General features: G+C 46.5%; 1 long non-coding RNA gene across 1 annotated transcript; it reads right to left on the reverse strand.

Annotated features, from left to right (window-relative positions):
• Window positions 1–3,473: 3,473 nt before the first annotated feature.
• LOC141109959 (uncharacterized) lies at window positions 3,474–11,049 on the reverse strand. The gene is made up of 3 exons (XR_012236206.1): window positions 10,972–11,049; window positions 8,166–8,198; window positions 3,474–3,551 (listed from the first exon to the last, which is right to left on the reverse strand). It is a non-coding gene; the product is annotated as an uncharacterized lncRNA (long non-coding RNA).
• Between the last annotated feature and the right edge of the window lie 2,652 nt (window positions 11,050–13,701).

Raw genomic sequence — 13,701 nt, forward strand, 5'->3', positions numbered from 1 at the left:
ACACAGTGCCCCTTACATCAGAGTCTGCAGAGCCCCCCTTACATCAGAGTCTGCAGAGCCCCCCTTACATCAGAGTCTGCAGAGCCCCCCTTACATCAAAGTCCACAGAGCCCCCTTATATCAGAGTCCGCACAGTGCTCCTTAGATCACAGTCCGCAGATCCCCTTTACATCAGAGTCTGCACAGTGCCCCTTACATCACAGTCCGCAGATGCCCTTTACATCAGAGTCCGTACAGTGCCCCTTACATCACAGTCCGCAGATCCCCCGTACATCACAGTCCATACAGTGCCCCTATACATCAGAGTCCACAGAGTGCCCCATCAAAGTTCTGCAGAGCTCCCTTTAACCAAAACTTAGGGTGCATTAATAATTTTCACCATAAAAAGTCCCCCTTACATCAGAGTCCATACAGCGCCCCTTACATCAGAGTCTGCAGAGTGCCCCTTACATCAGAGTCTGCAGAGTGCCCCTTACATCAGAGTCTGCAGAGTGCCCCTTACATCAGAGTCCACAGAGCCCCCCTTACATCACAGTCTGCAGAATGCCCCTTACATCACAGTCCGAAGAGTGCCCCTTACATCAGAGTCCACAGAGCCCCTCTTACATCAGAGTCCACAGAGCCCCTCTTACATCAGAGTCCACAGAGCCCCTCTTACATCAGAGTCCACAGAGCCCCTCTTACATCAGAGTCCACAGAGCCCCCCTTACATCAGAGTCCAGATCTCCCTTACATCAGAGTCCGCAGATCTCCCTTAGATCAGAGTCCGCAGAGTGTCCCCTACATCAGAGTCCGCAGAGTGCCCCTTTCATTACAGTCCCCAGAGCCCCCCTTACATCAGAGTCCACAGAGCACCCCTTACATCAGAGTCCACAGAGCACCCCTTACATCAGAGTCCACAGATCTCCCTTACATCAGAGTCCGCAGATCTCCCTTACATCAGAGTTTGCAGATCTCCCTTAGATGAGAGTCCGCAGAGCGCCCCCTTACATTAGAGTCCGCAGAGTGCCCCTTACATCAGAGTCCTCAGAGCAACCCCTACAACAGAGAATTTCCACTTACACTGTAAGGGGGATCTTTGTGGACTCTGGAATGTAAAGTAGAACCCTAATTTAAAGTGTTACTAAACCCACAGCAGTAAAATCAGTCTGTATATGCAGTAGTATGCTTGTTATACTCACTGTGAAACCTAAGGGGTTAATCCTCTGTAAAAAAAAGCTGTTTGATCCTGTTCTCGCTAATCCTCCCCTTCTTCCACTGTCCCCAACCCGTCTCCTGATAAGACAGAGCCTTTGGAGTCATTTTGCACATGCTCAGTTTGATGTGTATTGCTTGAGAGTTTTTTTTTTTCTTAGGAGAGTGCACGTGAACAGCACAGGGCCAATCAGCACTGTCAAGACAGAGGGTCAAGGGTCCTGCAGCCTCATAGGACATTCAGAGTAGAATGAAAACTCCTCCTACAAGTTTTAACCAGGCACTGATAGAAGTCACAAGACTGCTACATACTTCTGATGAGAAAATGTATTTAGCAGTTTATATTTACGAAAATAATTGCATTTCCATGTTCTGTGTACTGTAGATCAGATATAGTGAGTGCAGGGTCTTGGATTTAGTAACACTTTAAGGGAGCTTTGATGTAAGGGGGAATGTTGTGAACTCTGATGTAAAGGGGAACTCTGATGTAAGGGGGTCTCTGCTCACCAAAGCCCCCCTTACATCAAAGTCCCTCCTACATTAGAGTACTCGCTGGGAGGCAAGAGAGAGGAGGGAGGGCGGGAAGGAGACTTCACCCACAGTGGATAGACGGATGGATCGGCGGGTTGCACCTTTTCTCCTCTGGCTGCTGGGTTTCAAACTCCCTGCTGACACATCCCCTTCTCTGAGGCACAAAACTGCCAGGGAGTGTGGGTGGGGCAGGCACAGGTGGAGAGGGCAGGAGGAGGAGCAGAAGCAGATCGCTCTCCTCTCCTGTTTAGAGCTAGTTAGTTTAGTCTTAGCTCAACCCATTATTACAAATTATACATATAAATTATATATATATTGGCACTGATACTGAATTGACATAAATCACACATTTAGGCTGCTGGCATAGGTGTGCCCAGCCTATGGCATTAGGGTGAGCACCCCAAAGCTAAAACACATATGTGTGTATATATACTGACAGTGTCAGTAAAGCAATGGATGGAGTCAGTAGGGCAGTGGACGGTGTCAGTAGTTTTTATTTATTTCTTTTTTCAATTTAGGAGCCCGGTTAGGGGGCTTTGGTGAAATATCAGGGGGTATAAACAGGGGGAATCTGGGCCACACTGGGCCGCCTATGGTTGCTGGGCTGTACTATATATAAAATTCATCGTAGGAAGGCCATTGTCTTCTTCAAGACACCTCAAAAGACTGGAAAACATCCTTTGTACTGCAATTAACCAAAATAAAATTACATTGGATTCCACTTCAGTGTCTTATTGAAGAGGTAAGTTGGCTGTGGATGGTGCCAAATCAGCAGGTGACCAAACTGTTCAGACGGATTGGGTCTACGGATATCCTTCCTAATAGATTTGGATAAATTTAGACACCAGTGATCCCTCGGGTGTGTGGTGGCTTTCTGCTCAGCACTTCCACAGCAGGTATTACTGGTATACAGCCAGACTGCATATACAGTAATAGATATATTTGTAATAGATATATTAATGTTCGATGTATTGCAGGAAGGGTTAAGATATCCCTATCTTTAGATCTATCTGAGACAGTGAGCTATTTCCAATACACCTGATGAAGGAGGTCCAGTAACCCTGAAACACGTTGGCTTTAGTCTAATAAACTGCACTGAAGGTTGTTAAAGTCTTCAAAAGTTTGCTTCCACCCGCATGCATACACAATACGTGCGGACATCCCATCCATTCATGTTCATTTAGCCTGAAGGTTACCCTGAAGAGATATCACCTTCTATCTATTAGTCGCACTAGGAGTCTAACAGATTACAAGACCATTCAGCCCCAAATAGCGTGCCTTCTAAAACCCAATTTGGGTTATGTGTGGCAACCCTCTGTAGACCTCAGTATAGTTAAAGCCCCATTCATACTTTACGTAGCGGGAACTCAAGTTCCTGCTTGCAATTTTGTGGGGGGCGATTTTCACGTGATTCTGCGTGTCGCACATAAAGCAGTATAGAGAAGGGAAATTAACTCAAATGCCGCACACCATCAGAACCCGATAGTCACGGTAGTGAGAGCAGCCTCAGCCCGGCTCCATCCAGGCCCCATCCCCCGATGGTCCCCGGGGACGCCATTTACAATGAGTGGTACCCAGAAAGGCGTTGTGTGCTTTGCAGTGATTTCCATGCAATCTGGAATCTCCAAATGTGAATGGGGCCTTAATGGGGCTTGCTTGGCCTGGGGTGGAATAATGTATTCCTTGGGACATCATATAATGATGGCTACTGTTCTAAAAAAAATGTTGAACGATCCAGTGGCACCTACGTTCACAAGCCACAGGTACATCGCAGTCCTCTTCTACGCATCGTCTGCAGTTATATGTCCGGGCTTGTTTTTGAAGGCCTATATGGAAAAACAGAAGGTAGACATTTTTTGTTTTTTTTCTGTATGAGATGCTGCAATTACTATATGCCATGCAGTTTGTAGCTTGACTGTCTGACCAGGTGTCCGTTGGTGTCTATTGGTGTCTGTTGGTGTCTATTGGTGTCTATTGGTGTCTGTTGGTGTCTGTTGGGCTGGCCATACATTTTACAATGTTCTTTTTCAAATTCCTTTAGATTTACCTTCAGCTATGTGGTGCAAGGGCCTGCCTGATTGCATACAATTTGGAAGTGTTCAGGTTTGCCCTCATATTATATGGTTTTGGTAAATCTAAAGGAAAATTGTACAAGAGAATTGTATAATGCATGGCCAGCCTTGTCTATTGGTGTCTGTTGGTGTCTGTTGGTGTCTATTGGTGTCTGCTGGTGTCTATTGGTGTCTGTTGGTGTCTATTGGTGTCTGCTGGTGTCTGCTGGTGTCTGCTGGTGTCTGCTGGTGTCTGTTGGTGTCTGCTGGTGTCTATTGGTGTCTGCTGGTGTCTGCTGGTTTCTGCTGGTGTCTGTTGGTGTCTGTTGGTGTCTATTGGTGTCTGCTGGTGTCTGCGGGTGTCTGCGGGTGTCTGTTGGTGTCTATTGGTGTCTGTTGGTGTCTATTGGTGTCTGCTGGTTTCTGCTGGTGTCTGTTGGTGTCTGATTGGTGTCTGTTGGTGTCTGTTGGTGTCTGCTGGTGTCTGTTAGTGTCTATTGGTGTCTATTGATGTCTGCTGGTGTCTGTTGGTGTCTGCTGGTGTCTGTTGGTGTCTATTGGTGTTTGTTGGTGTCTGTTGATGTCTGCTGGTGTCTTTTGGTGTCTGTTGGTGTCTATTGGTGTCTGTTGGTGTCTATTGATGTCTGCTGGTATCTTTTGATGTCAGCTGGTGTCTGTTGATGTCTGCTGGTGTCTGTTGGTGTCTATTGATGTCTGCTGGTGTCTGCTGGTGTCTGTTGGTGTCTATTGGTGTCCATTGGTGTCCGTTGGTGTCTGTTGGTGTCTGTTGGTGTCTGTTGGGCTGGTCATACATTTTACAATGTTCTTATTCAATTTCCTTTTGATTTACCTTCAGCTATGTGGTGCAAGAACCCACCTGATTGCATACAAATTGGAAGTGTTTAGGTTTGCCCTCATATTATATGGTTTTGTTAAATCTAAAGGAAAACTGTACAAGATAATTGTATAATGTATGGCCAGCCTTGTCTATTGGTGTCTATTGGTGTCTGTTAGACCTCCATACACGCTATTAGATTTTCTGCAGATTTTTGTCTTCAGATTTACCAAAACCATATAATATGAGGTCAAACCTTTATGCCGCGTACACACGATCGGACTTTCTGGCATACTTGGTCCGGCACACTTTCCGACGTACTTTGTCCGCCAGGTGCGCCGAACTTTAAAACGGACAGACTTGCCCACACACGACCGGACTTTCAGGCGAGCTAAGTCCGCCCCTTCTTTCCGACGGACTTTCACCGGAGTTACGGTGGATTTTCAGAATGAACGGACTTGCCCACACACGGACAAGTCCGTTCATTTTGAACGTGACTCAGGTGCGACGGGACTAGAAAAGGAAGTCAATCTTGCCGCTTTTATCGGTGAGATTGACACCTTGCGAGCCCCGTCGCGGGTCATACCAGGCCCTTAGGTCTAGTATGGATTATAAAGGGAAGCCCCTACGCTGAAAAAACGGCGTGGGGTCCCCCCTAAAATCCATACCATACCTCGATCCGAGCACGCAGCCCGGCCGGTCAGGAAAGGGGGTGGGGACGAGCGAGCCCCCCCCTCCTGAACCGTACCAGGCCGCATGCCCTCAACATGGGGGGTGGGTGCTTTGGGGGAGGGGGCGCCCTGCGGGGCCCCCCCACCCCAAAGCACCTTGTCCCCATGTTGATGGGTCTTCCTCCGGGTTCGAGGGTCTTCCTCCGGCTTCGGGGGTCTTCTTCCGACCTCGGGGGTCCCTCCGGTTCCTCTTCTCCCGGTGTCCGGTTGGTTCTTCTCCGCTCTCTCCGGCCTCTTCTCCCGATGTTCCAGTTCTTCGGCCGGCTCCTCTGCTGTCTTCAGGCCGCTCTCTTGCCAGCGGAGGTCCGGACTTCTGGGCTTCTTGTCTTCTTCCCTCTTCTCTTCTCCAGATGTTGACACGACGCTCTCTCCGGCTGGACTGCTCTCTGAGGGCTCCGTTGTGACTTATATAGGCTTAGACCCCACCCCCTTATGATGTCACAGTCCCTGGGCATGCTGGGACTGTGACGTTTTAGGGGGCGTGGTCACCGGGTGACGCCTATATAAATCACAACGGAGCCCTCAGAGAGCAGTTTAGCCTGAGAGAGCGTCGTGTCAACATCTGGAGAAGAGAAGAGGGAAGAAGACAAGAAGCCCAGAAGTCCGGACCTCCGCTGGCAAGAGAGCGGCCTGAAGACAGCGGAGGAGCCGGCCGAAGAACTGGAACACTGGGAGAAGAGGCTGGAGAGAGCAGAGAAGAACCAACCGGACGCCGGGAGAAGAGGAACCGGAGGGACCCCCGAAGTCGGAAGAAGACCCCCGAAGCCGGAGGAAGACCCTCGAAGCCGGAGGAAGACCCCCCCCGGAGCTGTTTAATAAATTATTTTAAAAACCTGTGTAGTGTGTTTTATTATTGACACTTTTTCCCTAGGTGAATGGGTAGGGGTACTATGTACCCCATACTCATTCACATAGGGTGGGGGGCCGGGATCTGGGGGCCCTCTTATTATAGGGGGCTCCCGGATTCCGATAAGCCCCCTGCCCGCAGACCCCGACAACCAACGGCCAGGGTTGTCGGGAAGAGGCCCTTGTCCTCATCAACATGGGGACAAGGTGCTTTGGGGGAGGGGGGGCCCCGCAGGGCCCCCCCTCCCCCAAAGCACCCACCCCCCATGTTGAGGGCATGCGGCCTGGTACGGTTCAGGAGGGGGGGGGGGCGCTCGCTCGTCCCCACCCCCTTTCCTGACCGGCCGGGCTGCGTGCTCGGATCGGGGTCTGGTATGGATTTTAGGGGGGACCCCACGCTGTTTTTTCGGCATAGGGGGTTTCCCTTTATAATCCATACCAGACTTAAGGGCCTGGTATGACCCGCGCTCGCCGCAATAGGAGAATTTGTTTTTCCTATTGCAGCGAGCGCGAAATGCAATACCCTGCCCTTGCGTCGTATCTGGTCCGTTGGACCAGCATACAGACGAGCGGGCTTTTCGCCAGAAACTGAGTCCGACGGAAAGATTTAAAACATGTTTCAAATCTAGGTCCGGCGGGCTTTTGGGAGAAAGTCCACCGGAAAAGTCCGCCGGAGCCTACACACGGTTGGATTGTTCGGCGGACTCTGGTCCGCCGGACCAAGTATGCCAGAAAATGCGCTCGTGTGTACGCGGCATTAGAGTTTCCATTTGTATGGAATCAGGCAGGCCCTTGCAATATATGGTTTCGGTAACTCTGAAGAGAAAAATCTGCAGAAAATCTAATAGTGTGTATGGCGTCTTAGTGTCTTAGTGTTCATTGGTGTTTGTTGGTGTCTATTATGCCGCGTACACACGGGCGGACTTTTCGACAGATTTTCCGACGGACTTTAGAATGAACGGACTTGCCTACTCACGATCAACCAAAGTCCAACGGATTCGTACGTGATGAAGTACGACCGGACTAAAATAAGGAAGTTCATAGCCAATAGCTGCCCTAGCGTTGGTTTTTGTCTGTCGGACTAGCATACAGACGAGCGGACTTTTCGACCGGACTCGAGTCCGCCGGAAAGATTTGAAACTTGTTTTATTTCTAGGTCTATCGGACTTTTGGGAAAAAAAAGTCCGCTGGAGCCCACACACGATCGAATTATCCGACGGAGTCCGGTCCGCCGGACCTAGACCGTCGAAAAGTCCACTCGTGTGTACGTGGCATTAGTGTTTGTTGGTGTCTTTTGGTGTCTGCTGGTGTCTTTTGGTGTCTGCTGATGGGTTTAGGCAGTCTCAACTGTGTTTTTTCTCTTTTTTTCAGATAGCGAGAGATCCCACTGCAGTTCAGGTTTCCACCTGGTCCAATGTTAAACTGAAAAATTAAATCAGGGACATATTTGACTGTTTATGATCACCTTAAAGTGGTATTAAACCCAGAAGAATTATTATATTGCAGCTTACCAATTCTTCAATGTAATGGCTGCATTTGTTTTCTTTTTTAGGCTTTCTTTTCTTTATTTCCACCTGGTGATCTGGCCAGTAAGTCTGTTGTTTTTCAACAGAACAAGCTGTCCTGCAGATGTAGCCATTAGAACGTTGAGACAAACCATTTACAAGGGTGCTTACAATCGTCAGCCTATTTATGTAAACTCCTCCCTAAAAAAAAATGTGTGCTGTTACTGATTATAAAGTGTGAGTTGGAGTTTGGCTTCAACGTGTTATCTAAATTAGTTAGTGTATCTAAATCTGTTATAGTACCGGGACTTTAGAACACAAATCAGTCAATTCATTTTTTTTAATAATTTGTGTGTAAAGCAGCCTAAGCCCTTCAGTTGAAGCTGATCTGTATTTATCTTTGTAAGGGGAATTCTGCGGTGTTGTGTAGGAATAGTCTGCTATTATGTATGAATGTTTTTCTTTCACTCACCACAAGGGGGCATACAGGCTGCAAGTTGATGACCTAAAAAAATAAATAAATAATGAATGTGGATCTTCACCCTCCACTAATTGCCTGTTTGTTGCCCATGTATTGTAATAATTGCCCACTTGCTCCCATATTGCCACATTGCCTGTTTGATGCCTGCATCTTGTATGACTGCCCATTTGTTGCCCAGGTATTATCATCAATGCCCCATGATACCAAAATATTCTAACATTTGCTTGTTTGTAACCTAGGTATAGCCAGGAATGCCCTTTTTGTGTTGTTTGTTTAGATCAGTGGTCTCCAAACTGCGGCCTGCGGGCCAAATGTGGCCCTTTGCTTGTCTTTATCCAGCCCTCCCACTGACACTAGCAATGGAGCACCATTCCTCTTAATGACACCAACAATGGGGCACTATTCCTTCCACTAATACCAATGATGGGGCATTATTCCTTCCACTGACACCAACGACAGGGCACTATTCCTTCCACTGACACCAACGACAGGGCACTATTCCTTCCACTAATACCAATGATGGGGCACTATTCCTTCCACTAATACCAATGATGGGGCATTATTCCTTCCACTGACACCAACGACAGGGCACTATTCCTTCCACTGACACCAACGACAGGGCACTATTCCTTCCACTAATACCAATGATGGGGCACTATTCCTTCCATTGACACCAACGACAGGGCACTATTCCTTCCACTGACACCAACAATGGGGCACTATTCCTTCCACTAATACCAATGATGGGGCATTATTCCTTCCACTGACACCAACAATGGAGCACTATTCCTTCCATTGACACCAATGATGGGGCACTATTCCTCTCAATGACACCAACAATGCGGCACTATTCCTTCCACTGACACCAACAATGGAGCACTATTCATTCCACTAATACCAATGATGGGGCATTATTCCTTCCATTGACACCAATGATGGGGCACTATTCCTCTCAATGACACCAACAATGGGGCACTATTCCTACCGTTTACACCAACAATGGGGCACTATTCCTTCCATTTACACCAATGATGGAGCACAATTCCTCTCAATGACACCAACAATGGGTGGTATAGGACGAGTTATTATATCATTTATTCCTCTGCTAGCCCATTAATATCAAAGCACAACACCATTAGAAGAAACATCTTAACATTGCTGTCAAGTGAAGCGCATAGCTACATTGTCTGTGAGTAACGACTAAAGCCAGGTTCACATCTATGCATGTGAGGTTGATGCGTTTTTGCAGCGCATTTCTGATGCACTTTTAATTTTCTTTTTTTTGGGGGGGGAGTATTGATGTTGCTAGAAAAAGCTGACTGTTGTCATGCAGGAAAACACACCAGAAATGCATGAAAAATGCATGTACATGCATTTTTCATGCAATTCCACTGAAGTCTAAAAAGCGAACAACACACTGTGGGTAGAAAATTCAGTGCACCTTTCCAAAAAAAACGCATTGCCGGGAACTGCATAGATATGAATGGGACCCATAGGAAATAAGGTTAAATGGATAGCAGTGCGTTTCTGTGGATCTGCAAACACACTAAAAACATATAGGGCCAGTTCACACCACATGCATCAAAAACGCATGGAAAGTAGGTTATATGGTTTCCAGTGACATAGTTCACACCGATGCGGTCAGTTCCAGGGTGTTCCAGTTCCAGAAAAAAAAAAAAGTAGAACATTTTTCTTGCACTGAACTGCCCTGAAACGTGGTAAAACGCATAAAGAATGCACTGGAACTCATCAAAAATGCATCAAAAACACACCAGACCGCAGTACAGTTAAAAAAACAAACAAACAAAAAACAGGAAAAAAAGCATCTGGAATGCATCCAGAAAATCATCAAAAACACCGGAATACGTCAAAAACTTTTAAAAACGTGCATGCAGAAATGCATCTCGAATAGATCTGCGGTGCGTTTTTCTGGCGTGAACCAGCCCATAGATGTGAACCTGGTTCACACCACATGCCAGATCTGTTTCGGGTGTGTTTCTGCATGCGTGTTTTTTAATGCATTTTTTGATGCGTTTCTGGCTTGCATTTCAGATGCTTTTATTTCTTCTTCTTTTTCACTGTGCTGAGGTCTCCGGTGCATTTTTGATGCATTTTTAAAGCGTTTTACTGCATTCCAGTACAATCCAGCGCAGGAAAAATGCAGCGTGTTCTACTTTTTTTTTCCTGAAACTGGCCGCACTGGTGTGAACGATGCCATTGGGAACCATATAACCTACTTTTCATGCGTGTTTGATGCAGTAAAAAAACACTGAACTGCATGCGGTGTGAACCGGCCCTAGAAGAACACATTGATATTGTGTAAAAATAACATACAATGAGCTGCGATACCATTTATAAAAAGATGACATTAGGCTCGATTCACACCTATGCATGTTGCTTTTGAGTGTTTTTGTAGGTTTTTTTTTCATGCTTGCCACGTTTTTGAGCAGCGTTTTTGCGGCGTTTTTGCCGCGATTTGCGTTTTGCGTTTTTTTTTTTTTTTTTTTTTTCAGTTTTTTTTTACAGTCTAAAAAAAAATTAAAAAAAAAAAAAAAAACGGCAAAAACGCATCAAAAACGCTGCAAAAACCCATTGAAATCCATTACATGCAAAACGCTGCTTTTTGCATGAAAAAAAGTCCCTGACCCTTTCCAAAAATGCAGAGAAACAAAAAGGCATTGATGTGAACATGTTCCATAGGAACCCATGTTAAAAAATTCCCGTGCATTTCTGCAAAATGCAAAATGCATCAAAAAACGCGCTAGTGTGAATGGAGCCTTAAGCACACTGTTCTTACGTGATGCAATGGCCTGTACACCTATCACATAGTCTGCAATCTTCCTTGCCAACAGAAGGTTCCATGACTGGAGATCCACTGCAAAAAAATTGGTGGACATTTTTTATTATTATTTATTTTGTTATTTTATAGCGTTATACATACAGTATCCATACCGCCCAACTTTCTGAGATGGGAATGAGGGACACCTATCAGCAAAAGTATGCAGGCATAGGACACACCCCTTATATTGGCTTTTGGAATTTACAAATGCAGCAATTTAGAAATCAGATGAAAGGTTTAGCGCTGGGAAACACTTTTTGATAGATAAAAAGTGCATTTTATATACAACTATATACAGTAGATCAGACCAAAATGAGGGACAAATGAGGGGGAAAGAGGGACATTGCTCCGAATCAGGGACAGTCCCTCGAAATCAGGGACAGTTGGGAGGTATGCAATAGGGGTCTCAAGGGAAGAAGGGGGTCAATTTGTGGGGCAGGATTTAAGGCTTTCAAATAAATTTATAGGCAGACATTTAGGAAAAACTCAGGTTTTTTTTTTCATTACCGTCCAACTGGGCAGATTGTGTTTCTCCCAATTTTTTCTCATATGGATTTTTTGGGAAGAAAAGCTCCAGGAAGGGGCGACAATTTGCCTGTAAGTTTGTTACTCCTTGCGACCTCATGCCAAATTGTTAAATTAAAAAAAAAACAGTGGTTAAAAATTTTGCAAAATTAAGTGTGTTCACTTTGCTGAAATAGATTTAAAAGATTCTGTAAAAATTCCAAAAAATTTTCCAGGACGTGCAGGAGGGAGTGTGTGAGAAGGCCAGGAGTATTCTGAGCTCTGACCACTAGATGGAGTGTGTGAGAAGACCAGGAGTAATTTCAGTCTCTGACCACTAGATGGAGTGTGTGAGAGGACCAGGAGTAATTTCAGTCTCTGACCACTAGATGGGGTGTGTGAGAAGACCAGGAGTAATTTCAAGCTGTGCCCACTAGATGGAGTGAGCGAGAAGGCGAGGAGTAATCTGCACTATCAATCAACATTGACTATTTTTAATCCTTATGCTCATAGCAATATATATTTTTTTACATTTCTTCTTTTGCCCCCTGGTTTTCAGATCTAGGAAAAGGATGCCATACATTACTAGGAGTCTTCAGGAAGGGGAGGAGGGGTTTTCTCACTAAGTACATCCTCCTACATGCATGAGCTAAGGGCAGATGGATTCCAGGAAGTAAATGCTACATTAATCATCTGCCTTTACTCAAGATGCCTGCGGCCAGAGACACTAGGGGGGTGTTTTCCAAAGTGATTTCTCAGCATAATAAAGCATGGAGACATGGATGGATGGGGAGTTTGATATATTACAAAATAAACTAAATAGGGTTTTTGGTTTGTGGTGCTCAGATGCAGTGTAGTTCCAAAGACCAGGAGTGATCTCAGCTCTGACCACTAGATGGAGTGTGTGAGAACATCATGATTGATATCTACTTCTCACCACCAGATGAAGTGAGAGATGGTAGGAGTAATTCAGCCTCTGACCACTAGAGGGACTATGTGAAAGCACCAGGAGTGATGTGAGAACTTACCACCAGATGGCGTGTGTGAGAAGGTCATCTCAGCCTCTGGCCATACTCTGATAAATATAGAATATGAAAACACTAGGTGTGATTTCAGCTTCTGACCACTAGATGGAGTGTGGGAGAAGACCGGATGTGATGTGAGCTCTGACCACTAGATGGAGTGTGCGAGAAGACCAGGTGTGATGTGAGCACTGACCACTAGATGGAGTGTGCGAGAAGACCGGGTGTGATGTGAGCTCTGACCACTAGATGGAGTGTGTGAGAAGGCCTGATGTGATGTGAGCTCTGACCACTAGATGGAGTGTGCGAGAAGACAGGGTGTGATGTGAGCTCTGACCACTAGATGGAGTGTGTGAGAAGACCGGGTGTGATGTGAGCTCTGACCACTAGATGGAGTGTGTGAGAAGACCATGTGTGATGTGAGCTCTGACCACTAGATGGAGTGTGTGAGAAGACCAGGAGTGATTTCAGCCTCTGACCACTAGATGGAGTGTGTGAGAAGACCATGTGTGATGTGAGCTCTGACCACTAGATGGAGTGTGTGAGAAGACCAGGAGTGATTTCAGCCTCTGACCACTAGATGGAGTGTGCGAGAAGACCAGGTGTGATGTGAGCACTGACCACTAGATGGAGAGTGCGAGAAGACCAGGTTGTGATGTGAGCACTGACCACTAGATGGAGTGTGCGAGAAGACCGGGTGTGATGTGAGGTCTGACCACTAGATGGAGTGTGTGAGAAGACCATGTGTGATGTGAGCTCTGACCACTAGATGGAGTGTGTGAGAAGACCGGGTGTGATGTGAGCTCTGACCACTAGATGGAGTGTGTGAGAAGACCAGGAGTGATTTCAGCCTCAGACCACTAGATGGAGTGTGTGAGAAGACCGGGTGTGATGTGAGCTCTGACCACTAGATGGAGTGTGTGAGAAGACCAGGAGTGATTTCAGCCTCTGACCACTAGATGGGGTGTGTGAGAAGACCGGGTGTGACGTGAGCTCTGACCACTAGATGGAGTGTGTGAGAAGACCGGGTGTGATGTGAGCTCTGACCACTAGATGGAGTGTGTGAGAAGACCGGGTGTGATGTGAGCTCTGACCACTAGATGGAGTGTGTGAGAAGACCGGGTGTGACGTGAGCTCTGACCACTAGATGGAGTGTGTGAGA

The sequence above is a fragment of the Aquarana catesbeiana genome, linkage group LG10 (genome assembly GCF_042186555.1).
Source record: "Aquarana catesbeiana isolate 2022-GZ linkage group LG10, ASM4218655v1, whole genome shotgun sequence".
In the NCBI taxonomy this organism is placed as follows: Eukaryota; Metazoa; Chordata; class Amphibia; order Anura; family Ranidae; genus Aquarana; species Aquarana catesbeiana.